Raw genomic sequence first — 26,419 nt, forward strand, 5'->3', positions numbered from 1 at the left:
TGCGTAACACCAATCATTGAATCAAACGTTATGGTACACATTTATGCGCTGCTGTACGGTAATAAGAGAAAAAAGCTCTAATAGTAAAACGTTTAATAAAAAACCTGCTTTAATCCACCTAGTGGTGCAATTGTGCCTTTCTCATTTGTCCAAACTACGATTCCATAGCTGATTATGTTCAATACAATGATGGAAATGTATATTACATATTCAGTACGATTTGCACGTACATACAATGGATCGACAGCCAAGATCTTGAGATACTATGTGTCGACACTGAAACATAGCTTGAAACCAGCGGCGGATCAAGGAGGAAGATTCGGGGGGTCCGGACCCTGCCGAAAATTTTCAACTTGTTAAGAAATTTAAACTAGTTTTAATTTTAAAGTAGCAATTGCATATTCCTTCCTAAGCCTTTTTAGGTCAAAAAAATTAGGTTGACGATTTTTAGAGTGATTGCATTATCTTTCTATATGAGAAAGGCAAAAAGGGAAAGGGGATGGGCTAGATCCGTGTACTGGTCTGGATCTGGGAACTAGTCCGGATCCGGGAACTGTCTAAAATTTTTATTTCACTATGCAACCAACCCAATAAAAAAATCCGTGATTCCGGCTGGTTTCTGCCAATATTGGGGCAGATTCCAGCCTCCGTTTGGCAGAAATCCGAAAGGATTCCGCGTGGTTTGATACTAATCGATACTAATACTAATGTAGAAATCGACCGAATTATCCTACCTACGAACAGAGCTGAGGTTGACACATACTGAAAATTTTTTTGGTTGTGTGATGCACTTACATGATCAGCAACGGGAATATGAGTTTAATACCGCAATTGGGTGGTCTGTTACCGAAAAGACAATAGAATCTTACCCAAAAGTAAGGGAAACATACCCGTCAGATTTTTGGTGTGGCGTACAATCCTATAGAACCTCTGTGCTTACTATCGAGACATCACTTGATACAAGCCAGTTGTTTAGTGTTCACGCAAGACGTGTGACCTTTTGGATTTTAGTGTCTAACTAACGCCAATGTGGGGCTGGTTTAGATTGTCTAACTAGCATTAAGTTGGTGTTAGTTACTGACGAGGAGAATCCGAAACACTAAAAAACTCTACACTATTACACTATTCTATTCAGGGCACTCACTGGGCATTGCTAACTCAATTATCACATGGCTACTATTCAATGTGCTGCGTATTATTCGTGTGATCTTTGTGAATCTAATACGGAGCTTTATTTGATATGTAACCACCCTGGAGAAATGCATTTTTGTATCCGGATGTTTGATTCTCCTTACATAAATGAATATGTGTACAGAGATCAGAAACGCCATGATATGCTATTGTTCCTAAGTCAGTGTGGTAAAGAACAATAGAGTTGTCTGGAAAGTTCTGAGAACCAATTGAATAACAGAAGCAGTATTTCTTCAGTATTGTTACCATAATGTAACTCAGTTTTTTCAATATGTGTGAATCGTATGATTAAATTGTATTAAGCTAGCGTAGGAGCAACGGTTAATTTAAAGTGGGCGGTCAGTGAAGAAGAGGTGTGGTGATCACAGGGTTTAGGTGAAATAGAGTGAGAGTGAGAGATATAGTGAGCGGGAGTTGGCTAGGAGGCTACGATAAGAGAAGGAAATGGACTTGAACGATAGAAAGTGGAAGACGTGTTCGAGGTGCCATCGCCACGGCCCTCGCGGAAAAAGTTTAGAGGAACTAACATTATTAGCTTTACCTCTACGTCCTTTTCCAAACTAGGTCGCTGTTTTTTTCAAAATTAAAAGAAACGGCTCATCGCCAAGGACCCCGTTGCAGGATACGATTGCATCCTGATTTCACCTGCTAAACGCCAAGTACGACAAAGCCTGCCCGCCTGAATGTAAAACCACCCGATTCTCGTGGTCCGGGATCCAGCCAATCTAAACCCTCGTGGCTCTCCCGACCCCGTAGCCACCGAACGTCGTTCGACTTACCTGCCTGGTGCGTGTCATGCTCATTGTCGCTCGCTGCCTGCCGTCATCACCACCGTACCCGAACCAGAATAAATTTGTAAAAAAGGTAGGAAGTTTGTACTTTATTTAGAACACATCCGAAAGCTCCCCTACTTCCATAACACCCTGGGACTCGGAACTAAAGAGGCCTTGAGTGGCCACTCTAGCACTCCCATACCAGAAGTCGGAGCTTAGGCAAGCCCACATCTGGGACTTGTCACCTTCCGAGGCGAGAGCCTTATAGTATCGACGACCGATCTTTGGAATTTCTAGCAAAAAAAGCTATTCCTTCCGAAAAGTCACGGCGAAAGTCAGGGACGGATCCAGAAAAAAATTTCGTGGGGGGTCCGAACTTTCGATTTTGAAATGGTCATTGTACAATACATAATATATAATAACCTCATTTAATTAAAATCATTTTTGATGGTCGAATCTGGTTTGGAATGAATTTTAGTTTAGAACGAATTAAAATAGAAACTATTTTAAAATTTCTCAACAACTTAAAAAATTTCGGCAGGGGTCCGGACCCTCCGGACCCTTCCCTGGATCCGCCACTGGCGAAAGTTCACAAACAATATTTCTTCGGTAGTATTGTTGTTCTATTCAGAGTTAAAAATAATCGAAGCTCTTTTTTGACGGCTGAAAATGAACCTGATGCGACTCGCGGTGAATAGAAAAAATATTCATTCAAATATCCATGCTATTCATTCAGTTGAATGTCGTACAATATATTCATTTAACTAATTATCTAGGAAAATGTTTTCAAATGCCGGTAAAGCTTATTAAACAACAATCATCATCGCTTACATTGTGCCACGGCCTACTTTGATGCGTTTGATTCGTTGTTTTACAGTCGCTTCGTGTAATAATGATGAAAATCTGCATGGACGAATGGGCGGTATGTTTGTTTGACGTTTTCAGCTGCGTCACTGAATATTGAAAATGAATGCGGCTGAATATGATCAATTTTCATTCAATGAATTTGAATATTTTTAACTCTGGTTCTATTATCTCAATATCCACTTGGAGGTGCTCACAGAAAATCGTCTTTTATTCTCTTAGAAGTGAAGAATACTTCCATATTGTCTATGTTCTCTATGTCGTTATTTTTCTTATCCTTAACCTTACCACTGCCCCAATTCTTCCTATTAAGAAGTGATGAAGAGACAAATCACAGCAAGGCACAAATCTCCGATCAACATGGGGAATGTACCATTTGAGCCAGTTGATACTGATCCCTGATTGCTCAGAAACACAAATAGCGTTTTCGTTTTTCGGAAATAGCATCATTAGTCCTGTCACTAAGTTAGTGTCGGATTCTGATGAGATGAAATCGAAACGCAACATCCATAACTGATTTAAAAATTTGAGAGAAATGATATATAAATGTGTAAACAAATAACTTGATTTAGATATTATTACTACAGTTGTTTTGTCCCGATGAAACTGTGATGCAAGACGTAATAAAGCATTGTCATAGTGAGGCGGCCATAGCGTAGTTGGTAAATCGATTGCCTTGTACGCAGCTCACCAGGGTTCGAATCCCAACCCCGCACATAGGGTTTGAGATTTTTTATTAAAAGGTTTTTCTAACCCGAAGAGGCGAATGACCTTAAGGTTAAAACCTCCATAATCGAAATAAAAATATCATTGTCATAACTAGTCCGTGGCCAAATCTTCTTCTCTGAACGCTAGAAACAAGGTAGCCGTATATTTCAATATTGTAATCCCATAATGGTTTTTTAACATAATAGAGTTCAAAATGCTTTTATGTGACACTTCCTGATTCAAAATGTACCATATAGATTTAACCAGTCGTGCAAATCGTTTCTTTTAGATGTAACTTCTGGAATAGTTAATATTAAATTTAAAATCATACTAATATTTATAAACTTAATATATGCCAACAATCAACTTCTCCAAACATCTTCGAAGCCAACAGCGACACAATACGCCTTGAAAACGAAGTGGTACTAATTAATCAACACCTCTTCCCGTATCGTTAAGTCCCATTGTCCCGTGTTCCATTGGTAAACTGTTGTCCCAGCTGGAATTGTACAAACAGACGGCAAAAGTTTCAAAACTACATCATTTGTCCGCACCTACACCAAACGTACGGAATCGTGAAGGCACACCCAGTCAGTCGGTCGGAGTTGCATCATCTCTGCATGAAAGAATTCTTACTATTGTGCAGTCAGTGCCAGTGCTGGTGATGCACCTACTACTTTACTATACTCGTACAGTAAACTAGAGTGCAAGGCGAAGAGCTGACACACTCGTCACAATAAATATGTTTTCCCTGTCAGACAAACGACATTATAATAACCTAAATACGGCTTCAACGCCAGCTGCTTCACATTCATTTACGTCTGCACCAACAGCTACTCGCAATAGATTTCGCTGCAAATCTGCAGCTCTAGGGCTTATGGCAGACACCAAAAATGAGAGCACTTTAGCGCTAAGATTCATGGAGGTCTTGCAAAGGCAGTAAGTATCTATAGAATGAGAAAGTAAGTATGAATAAGAGGAATAGTGAGCAGCATTCTGATCCTTCTTCTGTAAGCAAAGCAAGCAAGCTCTGAAGTGCGGAGAAATTTAACTGAATTCGACAGCGGCGGAACAAGCCGTCAATCTTCCCAAACCGGGATTGCAGGTTTCATTTCTGACTGACGTGCGGTATTACGATATTTCCCTGAAGTTTACCATGCTATTGATACATTATTAGCTAATACTGAGCTGCAGTGCGGTTGAGAAGAGTTATAAACAACTCTGACTCCTGTAGAGTATAACAGTGTGTGAGGCAACCCACGGGATAGGGTAGCTCAACTGCTTGTCCTTTATGATGTAAATCTGTTAGGTTTTTGTTGCAACAAGTTGTAACTATTTTATTAATTTAGTGTTCGCCCTTTATTGATTCAGATTATATTGTCACACTTGTAACAAAACCTCACATAGCGTACGTCTGAAACGCACATTAAAAATAGCCGCGGTTTCTCCGCAAGCCATTTTTAATGCAGCCACTAGATAATGAGACTATTTAACATAAGATAATTATAGGAGTGATAAGCAGTCTCTATTGTACATGTGCCATTATTTCAAAGTTTGTTTATCTTCCTGGCTGCTGTGAGCTTTTGAAAGCTCCTAAGAAAAATATTCCTGTCAATTTATATAGGCGTCTATTACGCGCTTATCTGAGTTAAGCTTTCATAAAATTACATTTCGAGTGATTATCTTCCAAAAAAGAATATCATACTAAGAAAACATTAGACAGTTGTCTTTGCTACATATTGCTAATCCTAACAATAAAATTTGTCTCATTCGCATGAATTCAGAAAGCTATACTACCCATGATCGCATATTTGTCCCGTTTTCTATGAGATTTTCTATCTTTATGGGACTGACTTGCGATCATAGGCAGTATACAGGTGTACAGAATATGAAGGTATGCCTTAAGAATGCCACAATATGAAAAGATGTAACCTACTAAGCGCTCTGTTTTAAAAACACACGCAAATGATTTCGATTATGTTGATGCCCAAAACGTAACGCAGTTAGTCACGCAAAGTGTTGACGAAGATAACATTACTCATTGCTGTTTCGTGTTGTGAAAAAGTTCTTGATAGCATAGGGGAGCTTGCGTGAGCAATTAATTTGATAAAATATTTGGAGTTTTTCAGTTGCATTAAGGAGTGTTATACTTGTTTATGTTTTTGCCTGTTTCATACAAAGAAAGGCTATGCAATCACTCTTTTTAACCGACACCCGGAGGGCCGAGTTTCATATACTATTCGATTCAGTTCATCGAGATCGGAAAACGTCGGTGTGTGTATGTATGTGTGTTTAAACTCACACAGTTTTCTCAGATATGGTTGAACCGATTTACACCAGCTTAGTTTCATCTAGAAGGTAAAACGCTCTCATAAGCTGCTATTGAATTTTTAGTTGACCCGACTTCCGGTTCTGGAGTTAAGGGTTGATGAGTGCCAGTGGCGTAGTCAGAAATTTGGTTAGAAGGGGGTCTTGATGAAAATCGTTAATTTTTTGAAAATGCTTGAACATGTATGTTTGATAAATTATTGAAAGTTCAAAAACAAAATTAGTCTTACAGGTGCCTTTTAAAATGTCAATGAAGTCAAAGTATGAAAATACAAAGTGCACTTTTAAAGTTGAATAAATATTCGAAAACTCACATAATTTCGAAAAAGTTTCTATAACCTCGAAGAAGTTTTCCAACATAAAACGCGCACCTTTTGGTGTAATTATTGTAGTGATTAAATTTCCTAGAAGTAATTATGGACAATTAACTCATCAAAAATAGTAAGAGACTTGGTGTCTTCAGCAAAGTTGTTGATAACGTCATTTTAAACAATTTTGTTGAACATATGAAGGCTACATGAATCGAGATATAAAACAATATTTAAGAACTTTTCCTAAAGCCAGCTCTTTTCAATATTTTTATAGTAAGCTTCAGAGACTACCTTGAGTAGAATGTGAATTGTATTGTTTATACACAGCAGATGAGATTTATCACTTATAGTAATATCAGAATTATTTGTTTTAAAGGTTTTCTTTCACATATGGTAGGGGTTAAGTCAGACCGGACTAATTCGTAACACCTTAAAAAATAAGATAATGATAGCACCGGATAAAGAATTTCTACAGCTACATTCGACTTTTACCAGATTTTAAATATATTACAATTTACAGGAATTATGGCAAAAATTCATTTCAAATCAAACGTAAAGGATGCGACGATTCAAACTTTAAACTCGTTTGTCTCGAAATCAATACAATGTCATTTAGTCCGGTTTGACTTAACACCGACCATATAGTCTATATATTTCGATGTTCTGAATACATGGTGTATTCGTGTCTTCAACAAAATTAGTCTTCAACAGTTTTTTTAATTTTGATTATAGGGGATTTAATCTTAAGGTCATTCGGCTTTTTCTTTAGGTTAAAAGAATTTCAAACCTGACGTACGGGAGTCAAGACAATCGACTGACCAACTACACTATGCTCGCTTCATTCAAATAAAGTTATTTGAAATACTATTCTCTAAAATTTTACTGAAGACATTAAATCTCGAACTACACTTGTTTGAAGAGTAAATCTTTTATAATTACTTGTTGAAGAACTGACCGCCAAAGTTATGTTAATAGATGATGTGCTACTTTACATTGTAATATGATTCAAAGATACTAAACATCCAAAGTTGACGGTTTCGAAAAAATCGTGACCGTAAATAAAATGTGTACGAGTATAATTTTACTTTTTTCACTATTAAAGCTCACAACTCCAGAACGAGTTCTCGTATGCAAAAAAAAATATTACACTGTTCAATTTAACACTCAAATATAGACCATCAATAGTCACTAAATAAAATATTTAGAAATTTTTATTTTTTTCAATCCTGCTTAGAGGCTATTTATATAATTGATAAAACAAAATAAAATAAAATGCCCATAAAAACCGATCCTGAACTTGTAAAGAGAAATGAAAACCGTCATTTTCATCATTTTCCTTCTACTTTCCAAAATATTATTGTCGTTGTTAATCACTAGCTTGTCATATGAATTTTGTGAGTAATTTTTCATTTTTTTTTTTGAGACAACATCGACTTTTTTAATTAAAATGGTAATTGTGGTATTTTTTGTTCGTTACAATTACGGAAACAGGTTTACGAAAGTTAAAAGCCTTCTTTAACTATTTTTTGTGATTAAATATTGTGGGAATGGCAAAAACCGTGAATAGCGCAAAACAAATTTTATGAGTTGATTACGAAAGAAATGTTTGATATATGTAAAACTTCTTCCGGAGCCCTTACACGGACAATGAAAGTGTCATAACTAAGTAATGATATGCCTGTAATTGGATAGAAATTCTGTCATTACCCGATCAGAATGAAATAACAAGATTATAACAGAACACAATTTTTATAACATATTGTGTTATAAATTAGGTCTCGTTAGTAGTTAAAATAACAGAAATTTATAACAAGTAACAATGCAAGATATAGTTTTGAAATATTTCTGTTATGTGTTTCTGATCGGGTACTCACCTTACACGATCAGTACAAGTGACATTACTGCTTAGCAATGACATTAACGGGTTTGCAATAACAAATGAGAATTTTTTCAGTCATGTAGTTAAAAAACAAAAAAGAATTAACAAATTCAGTATTATTTAGTAAAAACATAAAGTTTATTCTTCAAAAAAAACGCCAATGAATATTGGAGAAGGGGCCCTGGTCAGCCATGCGACGCAACTTAGACGTGATGCTTTCACAAGAGCGCTGGACGGCACTGTCATCCATCTTTCGGATACAATTCCGGAAATCCCTCTTTCCGATATGGCGATGTACAGCATAAGTTTTTTTTTCCAAATTTATGCTTAAACTTATATTTTACTTCAGGAGGTGTGGCCGACCTGTCGCTGGAATAGTAGCTGTCATCCACCGGCACTGCGATTTCACGACCGCTATCTGCTCGTCCGTGTACTCGGGGGAATCAGGAATCAGAATATATTGGCTCAAATGGCACGTTCCCCGTACATAGTCGGGGATTTGTGCCTACGGGTTCGGTGAATCAGGATATGGGAGCAGTGATATTTATAGCCGGCATCACGCAAACTCTTTCCGTCCTTGTTGTCGAACAGCATTTTCAACGCTTCCTTCTACTTCTTCGTCATTATCTTCGCCAGACGGCCGCTACCGACCTTCCGCTCCACGCTCAGGGATGCCAGGATCCAGTAAACTGGACTTACGGGCAGGTTTTCGTCTCGAAAGTGGTCTACCGTAAACTTTTTCCACGATGACCATGCGTTTAGTAAAACCGTACAACACGCTCGCGAAGTTCTTGCTGTTTCGACACCATCTTCGATTGATCTGACACCACCCGATCGAAAAAAAACATGCCACCTATTTTTAGGAAGTCCAGAGAGCAATTCTCTTGGAGAGAAAAAAATACGCTCTTTACTTTAATTACAGAAAGATATTAAAATCATTCTCATTTTTTATTGAACACTTGTTACTTATGCCTTGTGTAAGCGTGCATTTTCGTAGTGGTGGGCATGTTGAAAAAAATCAATTTTGCCTTATCGATATTTTAATCTACGGATGAGAAAATCGATTTTTCGAGGTAAATAAATAGGTAAGATAAACACAAAAAATGAATTTTGTGATCGGCTCAATTCGATTCGAGAGAAATGGTTCCTCCGGTTGGATGGCGGCTGGTTTGTTATATTTGTAAGCAGAAGGGAATGGGAGTATGCATTTAGAGCAAACGGAATTTCTACTAGAGGGCTGGCCTCTACATGCAAATGGATCAGGTGCGAGGCAATGACACCCATCTGGTTGTGGGACGAAAAAATTGTTTATTGCTACTCTCACACCCCAACCAAAGCCCTTTCATCGCCGGGAGTGTACGGCACGGATTAAGGCATGTCGTCAAGATAGCATTTGCTACCTAAAATAAATGCAGTTGGACTATCTTGTTCTTTCGCGGAAATAGGAAATGATACTAAGTTTTTCATTGAAAAACACCGGGTCAATGGATTGCACTAGTTTTGCACTTTCTAGCAGAAGTAGGAATGAAACACGTCTAGTGGCTTGCTCTTCTGCTAGAAAATGCAACACCAGTGCAATCCATCTCCCCGGGGTTTTTCAATAAAAAACCCCTAAAATGTAAGTCGTCAGAATCATTTGTGAATTCTTCCCAATCATTAAAATAAATTTCAGCTTTAAAATTATTCCTACTGAGACTGCTGTAAGAAAGTATTTAAATTTTGCGGGAACCCCGCGAACTGAACTTGTGCCCGGGCAGGGGCGGATCCAGAAAAAAAAATTCGGAGGGGGTCTGGAATTTCGATTTTGAAATGTTCAGTGTGCGATACGTAATATCTAATAACCTCAACGAATTTAAAATATAAATTATTTTAAAATTTCTTAACAAGTTAAAAAATTTCGGAGGGAGTCCGGACCCCCAGGACCCTCCCCCTGGATCCGCCACTGTACCCGGGGCAATACATGTCAAACTAATGTGCGTATCATATGTAAGAGCAACATAATAAACCATCAGTGTTAACAGTGACATACGCCTTCTAGTAGTTACAATCTCTTCTACCAGTGCTCATCACATTGTGGGACGAATATCAAAGCAAAATTCAATACCTCAAGTTACTTGCTATGACCAACTCTGCTTCGTTGTTATCCGATATCAAAATGAAATCATCCAATGCAACCTGTCACGACTGATTCCTATCAACAGAGCCAAAGCAAAAAATCTTGGCAGCGCAACAAAAAATAAGTTGAATCCACAGATGGCAACTAGAACAGAACTAGGCTTGAGAAAGAATAACTAGTCTAAAAAAGACCATTTTCCAATTTCCGACGTTAACATCAATTTGTTCACAAAATGTTAATGCTAAATAAATGTTTGTAGACGTCCGACGATGGCTGAAGAACAGTAAGCCGAAACGTTACGTGTGGTAATGGGAAAATTTGGAGTTTTCATTTTCACCGAGAAAAGTCAACAAGTCCATGAAATAAATATGTTACGGTGACCATAAAATCTCATGTTACTCTTTTTATCCAATCATTTGAGTCAATACATTGGACAGAGATTGCATACGGCTGTGGCACGGTAAATGCAATGCGGGTACGGTATGCAGTGCGGTTTTAATATTTTTGCAGTTTCGGTCTACGTACATCCCTACCCTACCAAACACTCTCGTATCGTTTCTGACAAGAATTGACATATCGTATAAGTCACGACCAAAACGCATTTCCGGGCAGTGATGGCATTTCACCCTAGTGATGCACTGGCGCGTAAGTGTGATGCCTACACTGGGAAAAAACGACACGCTTCTTTCAAGTGTTTCTGCACATGATAAACTACCAACTAACAACATCATGATTTCAAACATTTTCCATTCACATTCCTAAAACTTTACACTTCCAAAACACATGCTTCGTTACGCCAACACTTTAGATCCCACCGCACTATGATTCAATGTGACTTCCTTTGGATTTCAATACCATGCGATTTGGAAATCATTTTATTTTACTTTTCGTTTTGCGCCACTGTTTCGTACCAGTGTATTTCAAGCGGTTGACACTCGAAAATCGAATGCAAAGGTATTCGATCAAACCTCTTAGGATCAAAATCAAACAAACAAAGGAATCATGGCTGGTAAAGACGCTAAATTTGGAGTTAATGCAAAATCCAATCTAAGTGCGCTTGGATTTCCGCCTAAGATAATTGACATCATAAACCGTAAGCTTATTTTTAATAACGTTGATTTTGTTTTCTTGGTATTAATCATTTAAATCATTTAAAATTTTGATTTGCAGAATACGGAATAGATGAAACCGATGTACCAGCTGTAGTGACTTTTCTGTCGCATTTGAAAATCGCCACAGTAACAGAGGACGATCATCAGCTGTCGATTGCGTTTCCGGTATGTTTTAGTTTAGCCGTACATGTCATTTATATGATCTTAATAAAAATATATTCGCGCAGCATCACACTATCGAGGAAGAAAGGAGTTACTCGCAGTATCCTCCAGCCCGATCAGAATCAGGCAGGCATCGCATCATACGATGATCTTTGCGCTAACTTATCGGTGTTTGAAACAGAATCTCCGAAGCTGGCCATAGATTCGGCAACCACGACGGTTCCAATCCAGGTGAGTGTGAAGACTAGAAAATAGTAAAGATTGCAATTGTTTTACGATTATAAATTTGTAGCCTTCATGCAATACAAATACTGCGGAAAAAGCAGCAGCAGAAGAGGATACAGGATCGGTGGTAAAAACGTTTCACTGGGTGCCATTAGAGGAAACAACCAAAACGCTGTTGCTTTCACTTGCCGTACCGGACACGGCTCCACCAGAAATACCGATAGAGACACCTTCATTCAGCTCAAACTTTTCAACGGAAACTCCGATGGTTTTACCTGTGGTTTTACTATCCTCTCCGGTAACGGTAATTTTGTCAATAACGTAGAGGTTACTCACATTATTCAAATATTACTTTTGTTATAGCCTGTGATAACCGGGAAAGCAGTTTTGATGCTATAAAAAAACGCTGACAACTTAGAGCCACTACAATCACCAATTGATTCTTCAGTAATACATGGTAAATCTATAAAAGTACCAAAAATAAGGAGCATATTTGATAGTCCAATTTTCTGTGAAACGGGCGATACTGCTTACAACAATAAAGTATTTGCTTTCAATATGCTTTTCTATTGATTTCTATGAGTACAACATTTGAAAACTATGCTAGAAACAAGCGATTTTCGAGTTTCTCTGGTTGATAATTATTTTCTGATGTTTATTTTGATACGTTTGCAACATCAAGATAATGTGCACTGCGCTCTAAATTAAAGTGTTTTATGTTTTGAAAACATGGTGTGTAGCGTTGAAAAATATGAAGTGTTTTCCATTTGAATAAGATAAGATTGACACTATGCGCAAATTGAAGTGTGAAACACATGGAAGAACAGTGTGTAGTTTTTTCAGTGTACACAGAGGATACAATGATCACACACCACAGAAAAAAGCAGAACGCTCTTTCTTTCGGAGCTGTATAGACCGATTTCAAGTGTGCGCTGGTGTTGAGGTAGTTGGGTGCGAGATAACCGTGCTCTCTTGCTCTTTAAATTCTCTGTGGCGCGCTCAGATAAAGTCACCACCGCGCGCGCCCCAGTGTCGCTGTGGTGTATTCACTGGCGTGGTTTCACTGGCGTGCATTCACTGGAGTGTGATCTTTGGTTTGTTTTCGTCTTACAAGCGGCATTGCGAATGAGATTGATTTGATTTGCACAGGTTGTTGCCTTGTGTTGTGTGGATGGTGGTGGTTTATTTCAAGCTTATATTATTTTCTACTGAAGATTTCATACTAGTTGCTTGGTAAATCGAACGAGTTTATAAAATATTGTTACACTACCTGCAAAACTAAAAGTACTCGGTCCTCGGAGCAAATTGGGAAAACTTTTTACGTATCATCGTTTAGAGAGTTTTATAATGACCAGAGGCACCTGATATGCAAACTCGTGTTATAAGTATTAATAGTTAATAGGGATTCTGCGCGTCAATTAGCGAAATGAATTGGCTCAGTTTCGGGGTCAAGAAAAAAGGCCACTAGTGTTCACGCTTATTTTAAATGAACAATGAATCTTGTGTTCCATAAAAGGATGTTATAAATGGGTCAGCAGCAACAATGTTTATTATACGTATTCTAGATTTTTGCGTCAGGTAGTATTTTAGACCGTAATTATAATGCACGGATTCATTGCGCGTAATATCAACAGCAAAACAAAATATTAGGTAGGGTGATGAGCCTATTCGCGCCATGTTTCTATTATTACCCGACCGATTTGAAGCCATTGGTTAGAGCAGTGTCTGCCATCTTTGTTCAACGCATTGAGTCAAATGGTAGCGCAACAATAGGGGCACTCGATTCGAGTTTTCATTGTGCTCAAACACGAGAATTTTACTGTTTTCAACGCATTTGTGTTATTACATTGGTTCTTAACAACGAAGCTAAGCGGTTAATGTCAATTTCTACGCATTCCATTGATCGTAAGGCAAGAAATTACCGAATTAGTGAGGCACCTTGCTTAGTATGGTGAAAATAGGCTCATCACCCTATCTGGTAGTATCTGTCGGAATCTCTGTCAATCTCTATGAAATTTTCAAGTAACAAGTAAGGTGTTTCCTCAAGTTTAAACAAGCGATTTTTGTGTGATAAATTATTCCTCATTATAACTTTCTTGAATGAGGTGTTTTATCAAAAAGGTAGTGTTGGGAAAATATCAAAATATCAATGTTCACAACAGAATCTTTTCATCGCCGATTTTCTAATAAAAAATTCACTGATGTAAAATATCGCTACGGAAAAAATCGTCAGTGAACTTCAAGAGTGCCGATGTTTGGGAACATTATTCGGCTCAAGCAAATATCGGAAGAAGAAAATCATCGCTTGCGAACTTTTATATCAACGAAAATATAGAAAAAAGTTCGCCTTATGAAAACATCTTGCACGATCTTCGAACAGGGGATTTCCGAGCGATTTTCAAAGATTCCAAAAACCTGTAGATTAACATGATATAAAAAACTACGTTCTATAATATTACGGCGATAGCTCAATAGGATAAAGCGTCAGGCTACTTTAGTGTCAACGAAGCTTTCTTCAGAAGCCATCGTATAAAAAAAAATTCATCAATCGACAGAATTAAAATGGGAAAGAATTAAAATGGTGCTTGAATGGTATGTTGTCAAAATATATATATGGAAAAATCAAATTCTGGTATGGTGGCCGGTTCTTAACAACCCGTTGTTTATATGACCAAGTATGAAAGTTATATATAGTTGAGCTAATGTATCTATAGTTGCATGTCCCATAGGAGCCGTAATTAGCAATGGCTATATTAATGGTAGTGGTAATGGTACAAGAAGTTTCACATACATAAATTGGTTAATAAACAATCTTAACATTTTTTTATCATTTTTGGGATTAAATGCTTTCGTTTAATATATTGACATCGCCCATAGAACTTTTCATCGATTTTTTAGCAGAATTTTCACTTAAATATTCTAGTTCTTTGCACACATACCAAAGATACGTTGAACGATTTCCCATATTTGCAATTAAAATTCAAGGGCAGTTCATAAGCCACGTAGAACAACTTTCAACATTTTGCTTTTATTGCACTATATTATTAGTCTAACTAATGCTATCGTTGTAATGCAGTACAAGTGTAGATTTTCAAAAAAATTATATTAGAATTAGAACGAATTATTTTTTTGTATCGCTACGTCGCTCGAGAATAGCCAAAAAAGCGTAAAATATCTGGCTTTTACTGACCCAAGCATGACTAAAATGCGACTCACAGCTTAAGTGCGGAACTATTAAACTATTATGTATTTACTTTTTTAGCATTACTAGAGCATTCGAAATTGATAAATTTTGAGAAGAAAATGGAATATGTTGAGGATAATTAGTATTGTCTGATATAATATTACTAAATATCCATAAAAACTTATTTCATCAGGAATCAAATCCTATATTTCTGTTTATCAGAAAATTTTAATCACCTAATTGGACTAAGAATAAAAATCACGGTAGTGTACTCGATTCGAGGTGTATGCATGAATACTTACAGGTGAATTGATTAATATATGTATAGAATACGAAGTTTACGTTAATTTTTGGGATAAACGTAGATCGTATTCCTTTTTCGGATCGAAATGAAAACAAAAGCACATCCTCACGTCACGAAATCAACTATAGGTTCAAGGTTTACACAAGAAGATTTTTATTCGGTGAGGTCATAAACATTCTCTGATACATAAACTTAATATTTTAAGTTTTACAAATTATAAAATCACGGTAAACAGATAAACGTTCTTTGGAACAATTTAGTATGTACTGCAAAGACGGTGGATTTGCCATTTTGAACTTATTTGCTATACTCGTACCCGAACATGTTAGGTTTCAATTTTAATTCTCTCTCTTATTATTCCATCGCATGGAAATTCGAGAGAAAACCAGCTAATTTATTTAAATGATGGCACAGAAGAAAAATGCCGTCAAAAGATTCCAGAACTAATTATTGAGGGGTTACACCACTATAGAGCACGAAAAATAGGCATATTTCGGGAATTTATCTTGACGCAATAATGAGATGAATCGAGATCTTGTTTAACTTTCCGGCAGTGCACGCTGCTCTGAAAATCTAGCGAACCCGTCTTAAAGCATCAGCGGCTGCTCGTTCAGTGGACCATAAGCGCGACTTCCAGAGGGTTAATGAGATATATAACATTACGTTATTACAAAAAAATTATTTATTCGAGTAATTTCGTCACAAGATGGCGGTTGTGCAGCACTTTCCCGTCGGGGAGTTTTTTTTGGAAGGGGTCCACGGCCGGAGCTCTATGTCCCGTAATTTTTGATCCAGAGTCAAAAACCAAAGCTTTTTAAACTTCTTAGAACGACAACAAGCAGCATACGTAAGATTTTTTCTATGTCTTGATTTTTCGCGAAATGGCACATTTTTTAGTCGAAAAACGCTAAAAATGTGTTAAAAATCGACACAAAATTTGCATATTAAAAAATTATGCAATGAAAAAATTAAATCCCACGTACATCGCTGGAGAAAGTAATGTTGAACATGCTGTAAAAATTTTAGGCTGATCAAAAATCATTTGTTCGAGTTACATTTCCGGCCAGATCAAAAAAAAATATTTCGAGAAAAACACGGTTAACGTTTTCAGTATACTCGAGGTATACATAAGAGGCGTTGCGAAAAAATTTGAATATTTATTTATTGTTTTCGCGATTCATTTTTTGGAATATCATTTTCAGCATCCTAAAGCACCAGTAAACAAAATTCAACTAATAAATAAAAATTAAATGTTTTAAAAAATCAACAGTGCTGTAACCCCTTAAAAGCACTGTACCGGTCAAATAGAAGCGCTTCTAAATTGGCACGTCATTATTTTTAATAACGCGCTACAAAAAAAAACAAGTAACAATGTGAATTCTCGTGAACGTTATCTTGTTTTATGTGGACTTTATCTCGAAAAAGTTGGACATCGGATAAGCCTCTTCTCGCGTGAGTGAGAGAGAATTACAATGCCTGCGTATGATAATAATCGAAAACGTGTGTAATACCAGCACATTACTTGTAATGGATCACTTTACTTTTTGGCGTCGCCAAATTCGCAATCAAAATAAGTTAACTTACCATTGAGTTATTCAGTCGAACAAATAATAGGTCGTTCCTAATGTGGATGTACAAATCCCGTCTTACATCTGTTACACGATTAATCTGTTACTACAGATCATTATAAAACTTTGTTTATACCAGCCGATACATTGATACGTAAAACGTTTTCCTTGTTTGCCCCTAGGCTCGAATACTTCAGGTTTCCCACGATAGTGTAACAACACTCTATAAACTCGCAAGCTTTACCAAGCAACTATGAAATCTTCAGTAGAAAATCATATAAGCTTGAAATAAGCCACCGCCATCCACACAACACAACGCAACAACCTGTGCAAATTAAATCAATCTCACTCGCAATGCCGCTTGTAAGACGAAAACAAACCAAAGATCACACGCCAGTGAATACACGCCAGTGAAACCACGCCAGTGAATACACCACAGCGACTCTGGGGCGCGCGCTGTGGCGAATTTATCTGAGCGCGCCACAGAGAATTTCAAGAGCTCTTCTCCACACTCTAGCTCGTTCCAGTGTTGGGTGTATGAAAATTTACCTCTGCAATCAACGTGCGCTTACACATATCAAACACGGTGGTGTATATGAACGAAAGAGAAGCGCTCTCGTTTTGCTTGCCAGAGTGTCGGGAGTAATTTCAATTTCTCTTTACTGCACAGAGGATAGGGACATCACTGTTTCCGGGAACACAATTCTCGTGGATGTCACTTCAAGGTTGGAAGCTGTGATTCACGCGCACACTTTGATTCCATAGTGTTAATATGGCAAGGATCAACGTGCTGCAAACAGAACAACAGAGATGATTTAATCGAGAACGTGGTTACAATGTGTGTACATATCACAAACAATCCACTGGGTTGAGGTGGGTGCTGTTTTGTGTAAATCCCATTGAGTGTCCGAGTGTAAGTCCCATTGAGTGTGTTATACAAACATTGACAAACCGACGTGCCAACGGGAAGGATTTCGGAATGAATTCCTGGAAATTAATACCTTAGAACAGATGCTCCATCTGTCCATTGATTTACACATCATTCAGACTTCATCTGTCAATCGCAAAATGAAATGCCCCTCGAGTAGATAGTTGAACAAGATTAATGAATCCAAATCAAATGAGCACAAATTTAGCGCATCCAACAGGCCCGTAGCCAGGAGTTTATTTCGGGAGGGGCTTAAAAAATTATTGTATAAAGCTTTTTTATTTCGATTATACAGGTTTTAACCTTATGGTTATTCGCCTCTTTTTGGGTTAGAAAATTTCTTTAGAAAAATTTCTAACCCTACATGTGCGGGATTGATGAACGAACCGTGATGAGCTGCGTAAAAGGTAATCAATTTACCAACTACGCTTTACCCGCTCCTGCATAAAGCTTTTAGTTCTAATTACTTCATATTGTCACTAGAAACTAAACGAAATTTTGAAAAGTTCTTAATGAAAACAAAGCCAAATCTAAGACAATCCATGTTCTTTGTCACAAGAAAGGCTATAGTACATCAACGAATTATTGATGTTTAATTTGATTTTTATTATTTATTTTTATTTACAAGTTACAATTTACTCTCGTTGCAACAATGGATATTCTAGAGTTCTCAGTATTTATGCGCTAACCGAATATGACAATCCTTGACAGTGCTGGAAAACGCAAGGTGTTCTAAGCTACACGTTTAAAAGGTGTAGATGACGCTAAATCGAAATGAGTAGAAAAATATCCATAAAATGTTCGATCGAAGAGAATGTCGAAATTTGCACAAAATCTTCTGATTTAGCAAACGAATTGTAGATGGTTCAACTTCTATTTTCTTGATCTGGCGTCCTGTAACTATTACCAGTTCTAATGCATCATGCTAACATAATTTTTTGGCATACCCCAGTTAGGAAGGAGGATCTTTGGTGATCAATAGGATCAAAATATATGGGTCATTCCACGTCTGATTTACAATCAAAATTTGAATTCCTTCCATTTTTTTTTCTTGCATTCATTAGTTAAAGTAATTGACACGTATTTTTTATTTTGGCTAAATATGATTTTTTTTCAAGTTATTAGTTTTTGAACTTTTGAAGATTATAACATTGAACATTTTTCAATCACTTATAACTCGGAAACGATTCGATATATGGAAAAAAATATTAAATGAAAAAGTTGTGAGCTTACTGAAAAAATAGCAATTTCTTTTTGTTATATAACTTATGAAATTTGCAATTGTTTGAAACAAATTGAATTTTTTAAAGTTGGACCAATTTTTTACTTATTATTTTCTTTAAATATTAAAAATCATGTTAAAATAATTGTGCAAAAATTTGGGAGTGGATATCAAAATACTTTGCGAGATATTACAATTATAAACTTAAAACAAGGCAATTTTACACCAAACGCCTAGTGATAGGCCTATTGTAATTGAAATATCTCGTAAAATACTTCGAATTTCTTTCTGAAATTTGTACACAATCTTCTCGATATAATTATAAATTATTTGAAAAAGCTAAAAAGATTTTTTTGGCTCCACCCTGAAAAAAATTTGTTACTAATATTTGCATAATACATAAATTATTTAACAAAAACAAATATTACAAAAAAAAATCCGCCGAGATCTTCTGAAAACGCAGCTTTTATTATTTAATGCTTTTTTCCAGAAATCTAATAGTTTCTCAGTTATGAGGCAATGAAAAATGTCCAATTCTATTAAATTTATAAAACTTTAAAAAATCACTATATTATTAAAAGTCGATATTTGTATGTATGTGATTTATGGACTCCCAAACGGCTTAACCAATTGCCGTAAAAATTTATGCATAGTAGGAATTTGTTATGGAGCGTGTTTGTGTGCTATTGGTGGGGATTATCTGCCTACAAGAAGGCGCTTCGGAACAAATTATGGTTTCCTCCTATTTCGTTGAAAGTCGCATCAACGTGCGATGGGTATTAGCTAGTACTTTATAAAGTTCAAAAACTCATAACTTAAAAAAAAAAAGTCAAATTCAGCCAAAGTAAAAAAATCGTGTCTATAATTTTCAGCTAAAGAGTGCAAAAAAATTGAAGGGAACTAAAATTATAGTTGTAAATCGTGGAATGACTCGCATTCTGCAAATTTAAGACTTTTTTGGGGGTATTCTCATGTCAAAAGCAAATATTTTCTAAAGTCCCCCGAAATCAAATTTATTTTGATTACATATCTATATTAAGAAGATTATGTGAAAAATTCAGAATGGAACTCGAAGTGTTACGAGACATTTCAGTTATAACAGGCCTTTCGCTGGGCGTTTAGTGTAAAATTGCCATGTTTTATGTTTATAATTGTAATATCTCGCAAAGAATTCCACTGCCAAATTTTTACACAATCTTTTTAACACGATTTTAATACTTAAATAAAATAATAAATAAAAAATTTGGTCCAGCCTTAAAAAAATTCAATTTGTTGCAAATTTCATAAGTTATATAACAAAAAAATTGTGATTTTTTTGGTAAGCTTATTTGAAAACGCAACTTTTTTATTTAATATTTTTTTCCATATATCGAGTCGTTTCCGAGTTATCAGTGATTGAAAAATGTTCAATTTTATAGACTTCAAAAGTTCAAAAGCGAATAACTTGAAAAAAATATAATATTTAGCCAAACCAAAAAATACGTGTCAATTATTTTTAGCTAAAGAATGTAAGAAAACAGTTTGGAAGATGCTTGACGTTTATATTAAGCGCACATTGCTCTAATCTATTACAGAAATTCAATTTGCGTATGATTTAACTAACTTTCTTTATTCAGGCCAATATCTAGCATAAAATGAGTTTTGTTAGATACCATTACTAGCGATAAATGTTAATTTTGGGACAGTTTTTGTACTCAGTTTTCTATGAAACTTCTAATTTTTTATTATACAATTCGTTTACTTGAGTCGGTTCAATGCATTAGCTAAATGAAGCCTTGAGTCTTTAATATATTTCCACGATGTAAACAATGAAAATGATAAAACGCTAATGGTTGTCCAACAGATCTCGTGCGATTGACCTGTTTACTGATTGAGAAATATTTTTCATAACCAACCGCGTCTTGGTGGTCGTTCATATCAATCTTGTACACTTCCGTATTATTATCGTGGTAACTGCTATGGACATGGCAGTTCGCGAATATCTGATTTCATTTTTGTTTTGTCCCCTTACGGGCCACCAGTGTCGACTTCCTCAATGATGATGCTGACTGTTAATTTTGAGATACTAGACGCAGTTTTTGCCGTCAATATTATATGAACAGCAGCCACAAATTTGGCAATTGTTTGTTTTTCAGGTAATCGTATTGGAGACTATGGATGTGCAAAGATGTAACGTGTATGATGATATTATCGCATTGCGTTTTGTGCGTGCAGGGTCAGCTAGGACGAAATCCTAGCTGACCCTACCCGTCTAATTCCTAGATGAGTCCTTTATAATAAATTACATTTTTTCCAAATGTGACAGGAATCTTTTAATAGCCACGGTTCAAAGAAGTTAAGTTTGTTTATTGGGGCTTTAACCTCCTGGTCGTTCGCCCGCGGTTCAAGTAAGAAGTATCAGATCTTGTAGACGAACATTGATTTTCTCATCATCCATATATATGAGAATCAACCACGTATTACAAGTTGCAAAATGACTGGTTTCGCCTAGGCTAATTTGTTGAGTAACATAAGTACTGAATGCCTGACAAGGTAGAACTCGTTAAAGGCGATGTTCGTAAGCATAACCTCTATTTTCACCTTCAGCAAATATTCCCCATCATGAAATTCGGTTATGCAAAAATTCCAGAAGTCAATAGCCTCCACGTTTGGCTGGAGCACCACTTCTTGCTTCTACGATTCAATCATCCGACGGATCACCCCAGCAAGAATTAAAGTAACAGTTTCTTTTGTTCTTCCGACGAGTCACACAATATGAAAGGAAGTGTGTTATCAGACTCGGCATACTGAGTAGATATCGTGACCGATGTCTTCGGTGGCTCGAAATAGCAATCTTCCTCACCATTCTCCCATTAATTTGTTGAAACCAAACAAGATACAATTTTTTTACGAGTTACCGAAAAACATGTTGCTTCTTAAATTTATTTTTGAAAAGTTTCGGGGGGGGCTTTAGCCCCCTAGCCCCCCCTCTGGCTACGTGCCTGGCATCCAAACCGAACAGAACATCATGTTTTGAGATTTCAAGCGGAAAACATAAGCTGAATCAGAACAATAGCAAGTATTACCAATTTTGTTAGAGACAAAAATATCTTGATGTCATTGTTGTTAATGCATCTACTTTTCTCTTGCTCAGACTCTTACTGCAGAAACACTTAACTACACAAATGCATATATGGCAGTTTGAATAAATAGGTATTTTTGTTCGAGTTACTACGCTTTTGAAACGACAGGTAAAATTCCACAGCCAAATTTCAAAAGAGAAAAGGAGTGCTTCACGTCGGTTTATCAGTGGTACTGATATGTGTTTGTCCACAGAAAGGACGCGAAGCTTGTTTTGGCGCTTCGCAGGTTCTGCATCGGCTATTTTCACCATCTGTCAATACCAACATGCTGTCGGTCGTGTGGCATTTTGTTCCAAACGCATTTTAAGTTGCTTTGAAGTTAGATCCATTAATACTGTTAAGTAGCGCTAAAACCAACTACAAATTATGATTTTTAACCTAATTTACCATGCAACAGCGTACCATTAAAGTTCTGTGATATGGGCAGCCAATGGTTGTCAACACCACGATCGGTGCTTTTTTCTACTGAAAAACTTTCAGGTGGAGTGATGTCAATTGTATTGGAAAGTAATCATTCACGGTAGTGTGTCAGCGAATGCGATTGAAGCGGTCTGCCACGTTTGGTATTTTTCCCTGTTGTCGATGTTCCATGATTTTAACTCGTATAACTTTGAAGCAGCATACAGGGCTCGGCAATTAATGATTAAACATCGAAAGTTAATTTAATATTCAGCTTGAAGAAAATATTCGTTTGTATGGGTATAGCTGCTTCACAAGTTTTTATTATGTGGGACTATAGTACATTGGCGACGGACAACACCGACTTTTGCCAGACCGAGATGGGTGGCTCTCCTTAGTAATTAGGATCTTTGCCCGAGAGTCTTCATCCCTGGTTTTCTTTGGCGACCGTTAAGTAACCTAGGCCGATGCGTGTGCGGTGTGTCTTCTGGAGACCGCAACTTCCAGGAATGCCAAATTATGGTAAGTATCAAAAGGTCCTGAATGGCGTTAATGTTTGGTCGCTCTCTTTAACTCACTAACTCACTTAACTGAAACACCTCTTAAGCACTCGCTCGCCTGTATGAAAGTGGCCGACGAAGACAATTTGATGTCGGTTCTTGCCCTGTTTCGGATGATTCGACCTTGGTAGGGCTACTGACGATCCCCTTTCTGGGCCTTGGTGGCAGGGAGTTCCAGGTATAATAATGAACCAAAAACATTCAAGAAATTTGAATGTTTTTGTTTCATTATAATACCTACAAAAGTTTAGATTGATGTCTGTAACGTTCGGTTACAAGTTGACTACCGTTCGAGTGGCGAGCGAGCATTCCATTGCCTTGTTAGCACTGCCCGTTTGATGTCTATTAACGAAAATTAAGCGAAAAAGAAATTGCTTCTTTCCATGTTTTCGTAATTTGCGGACGTCATATCGGCAGCAGCATTTTTAAATGATCAGTACCAAACAGACCGCTTCTAAGTCCATTGTAGAAAAAACTCCCAACAAGCGGTTGGTAACGAAAGCCATTCGCAAGTTTCACTTGCACGAGATGTTTCTAGCAATCCAGTCTGATACTCGTCGCTATAAGAAGTGAACTGAACTACTGAGCTACAAGCTTCCCTTTAAATGTCTGGATCGGAGAATGCGCAACGCTTTAAAATCGATCTAAGTTTCAGGGACATTCAACAGCTATCAACAGCATCAAACGAGGTCGCGAATTATCCGATTATACAGTCGCGATTATACGAGGAAGCATTACCCCAAAAATCGATTCTTTTAAAATCTTGCTAAATAACTTGAAATGCGATGCATTTTCACGGTTACGAAACATGGCTTTGTAACGAGATAGAATATCCCTGTCGGTATCACACTGACAGCATTGCTTACTGCGCCATCTCTCCGTCAACAGGAAGGCTGCGGCTCTCGAAAAAACTTAACTTTACACGGGCTCCACCTCACCCTCCTTTGCCTTTTCTACCCGATGAACCCCAGAAGGATAACTCCAACGAGGATCGTTTAGATCACGTTAGGTAGGCTTGCGGTAAGAGTGAGTGAAATGGGTAAATCTTTTGTTTTCCGGGAATCACGCCACTATACCAAAAAGGGTATTTGTTCGCACTTCAAAAGAGATTGTCGAAGCCATCAGTGGGATACGTACCAAGCGGTGTTCATCGGTATTAGGTAGTGAGAAAATTTAAACGATAAATCAGCAAGATACATATTAAAATAAAATGTTTATAGTTAAAGTAGGCGGAGAGCAGCATATTTAGTGCACAGATGCTGTTTGTAGATCGTAAGTAGGCGACAAAAGCCACCACGTGCTGTTGGTATAAATCAATGATCTCTTTTAAGTCCTTTTGATAAAAAAGGCTGAAATAATATGTTTAAAAAACCCAACCGATTGATCACTGAGCAACCCTAGTGATACAAATCAGGTAAAATTGTAATTATCACGAAATTAGACTTCCGGTAATGATAACCGTTGAACAGGTAGGCAACCCGCTCAACGTGGGTTTTTCTCTGGGAGCCCCACCCAGCGAGTCTATAGAGAACAGTTGCGCAAAGAGTGAAGTCAAAAAAAGCCTACCTATCGAGCACAATTGGAATCCATCTCTGATACCTCTGCAGCAAAGTTGGATTCTAATTTTGCTCGATAGGTAGACTTTTTTCGGCTTCACTTTCTGCACACTCTTTGCGTACCTTTATACTAGGGCCTTTATCACCGCCTAGCAGCAATTACTCGCCGATCCAACGTCTCCAAGGGACCATTCATAAATTACGTAACGCAAAAATTGCCCAACATTGACTCCCCCTCCCCCTATGTAACAAATTGTCACAAATTTTTCCATCCCTCCCTCCCCTGTTACGTAACAAATTCCAAGAAAAAAATTTCCCTCCTATGTCACAACTTGTCGTACCCCCTCCCCCCTAAAAGCGTTACGTAATTTATGAATGGTCCCCAAATTCACCATCCTGTGACGTTAAGACGGAACCTCGCCCGGTAGCATACCGTCGGGCGTATACGGCGGAGAACAGTCCGATAAAATCTCGTGCGCAGTGCCACCCCACGAGCACATTCGTCGCCCAGGTAAATCCTCAACCGCTAAGTAGAAGTGGGCGCTATATTGCACGCGCATGGTCGTGCGTGGAGTCACTAAGCGAGCCGTAAGTACGACCGAAATTGCATCGTCAGTGAGGGAAGAAACGACCGTCATCTAACAGGATCCTATCAGGTCAGGTTTAGAAGCTAAGTGAGACAGACCAAGATTGTACTTAGGTCTAAGCGTCCCGGGACTAGAAAACGCATCCATAGGAATATAGAAATATTATACCGCTCTATAGTGTCTCTCTATCTCCCTGAGGGTTGATGACCATCTCGATTAAAGTGCGCGGTTCGTTCGTTTTACTTTTTATTGTTAGTTTTTTACGCGAAAGATTTTCTCAATGAACTTATTCGGTTTGGCTATTGCTTTGGGGGTCTCGTTGGTGGATTAGCTGAGTAAGAACGGCGTTTGAGCCACTTTAACATACCCGTCTTGTGGATAGAGTCTCTGGCCGAACTATCGTCATGCGTCGGCAGCCTTCCTAACGGAAGTGGCGCTTAAGTTGTCGACTGTTGTGTGCGCAAGTAAACCGTTACAGCTTACTTCAAAAATAAATCCACACTTCCACGATTTTAATAATATTCGCTTGGATCGAGAAGACTCTTACGGAGGTGTACTTTTGGGGATCAAAAAGTGCTATTCTTTCAATCGAATCGATCTCCTCTCGACAACAGGCATTGAAGTTGTCGCTTGCCAAACCAAAATTAAAGACTAAGACCTTTGCATTGCTTCCACCTATATCTCCTCCTATAGAGCCTCAGTTAGCCACCGACGGCTTGTCGATATTACGGAACTCCTCTCCGCACCGAGGTTAGTTTTTAGGCGATTTTAACTCCCACGGTGCGGCATGGGGTTGCCTTCATGACGATAATCGATCTACCTCACTCCATGAGCTTTGCGACAACTTCAATATGATTATTTTGAACATGGGTGAAATGACACCGATTCCTGCCCTCCAGCGCCAAGACAACGCTGCTGTTAGATTGCACGTGGAAGGTAGTCTCTGATTCCCACGGCAGCGATCATCTGCCAATTGTAATTAATTTTGCTAACGGTTAAGGCCCACCGAATACAATCAATGTTTCGTATGACCTCACATGAAACAGTGAACTCAAGAGCTTCCTCCGGAGGAAGAGTACGGGTTCCTGGTTGACTTGATTCTCGATACCGCGATTCAAGCTCAGACTAAACGCGTATCAGACGCGAACTTACGCTGGCGTCCTCCCAATCCATGGTGGGACAAAAAGTGCTCACACGTGTACGCAGAGAAGGCAAGGCAGCTTGCAGTTGACGTTGTGGTCTCTATTACAAAACCGTCGATCTGCAAGGACCATTGCAAGTACCTTGGACAATTTTTCTATTTGATGCCCTCCAGCTGGG

At 37.7% G+C, this 26,419-nt stretch overlaps 1 protein-coding gene and 1 long non-coding RNA gene across 2 annotated transcripts in view; one reads left to right on the forward strand and one right to left on the reverse strand.

Annotated features, from left to right (window-relative positions):
- LOC131690597 (uncharacterized) overlaps positions 1-26,419 on the reverse strand; it is a 541,241-nt gene that overhangs the window by 476,262 nt on the left and 38,560 nt on the right. The window lies entirely within an intron of this gene.
- LOC131690599 (uncharacterized) lies at positions 10,885-11,939 on the forward strand. The gene is made up of 4 exons (XR_009305599.1): positions 10,885-11,263; positions 11,341-11,447; positions 11,510-11,675; positions 11,737-11,939. It is a non-coding gene; the product is annotated as an uncharacterized LOC131690599 (long non-coding RNA).

The sequence above is a fragment of the Topomyia yanbarensis genome, chromosome 3, assembly GCF_030247195.1.
Source record: "Topomyia yanbarensis strain Yona2022 chromosome 3, ASM3024719v1, whole genome shotgun sequence".
Lineage (NCBI taxonomy): Eukaryota > Metazoa > Arthropoda > Insecta > Diptera > Culicidae > Topomyia > Topomyia yanbarensis.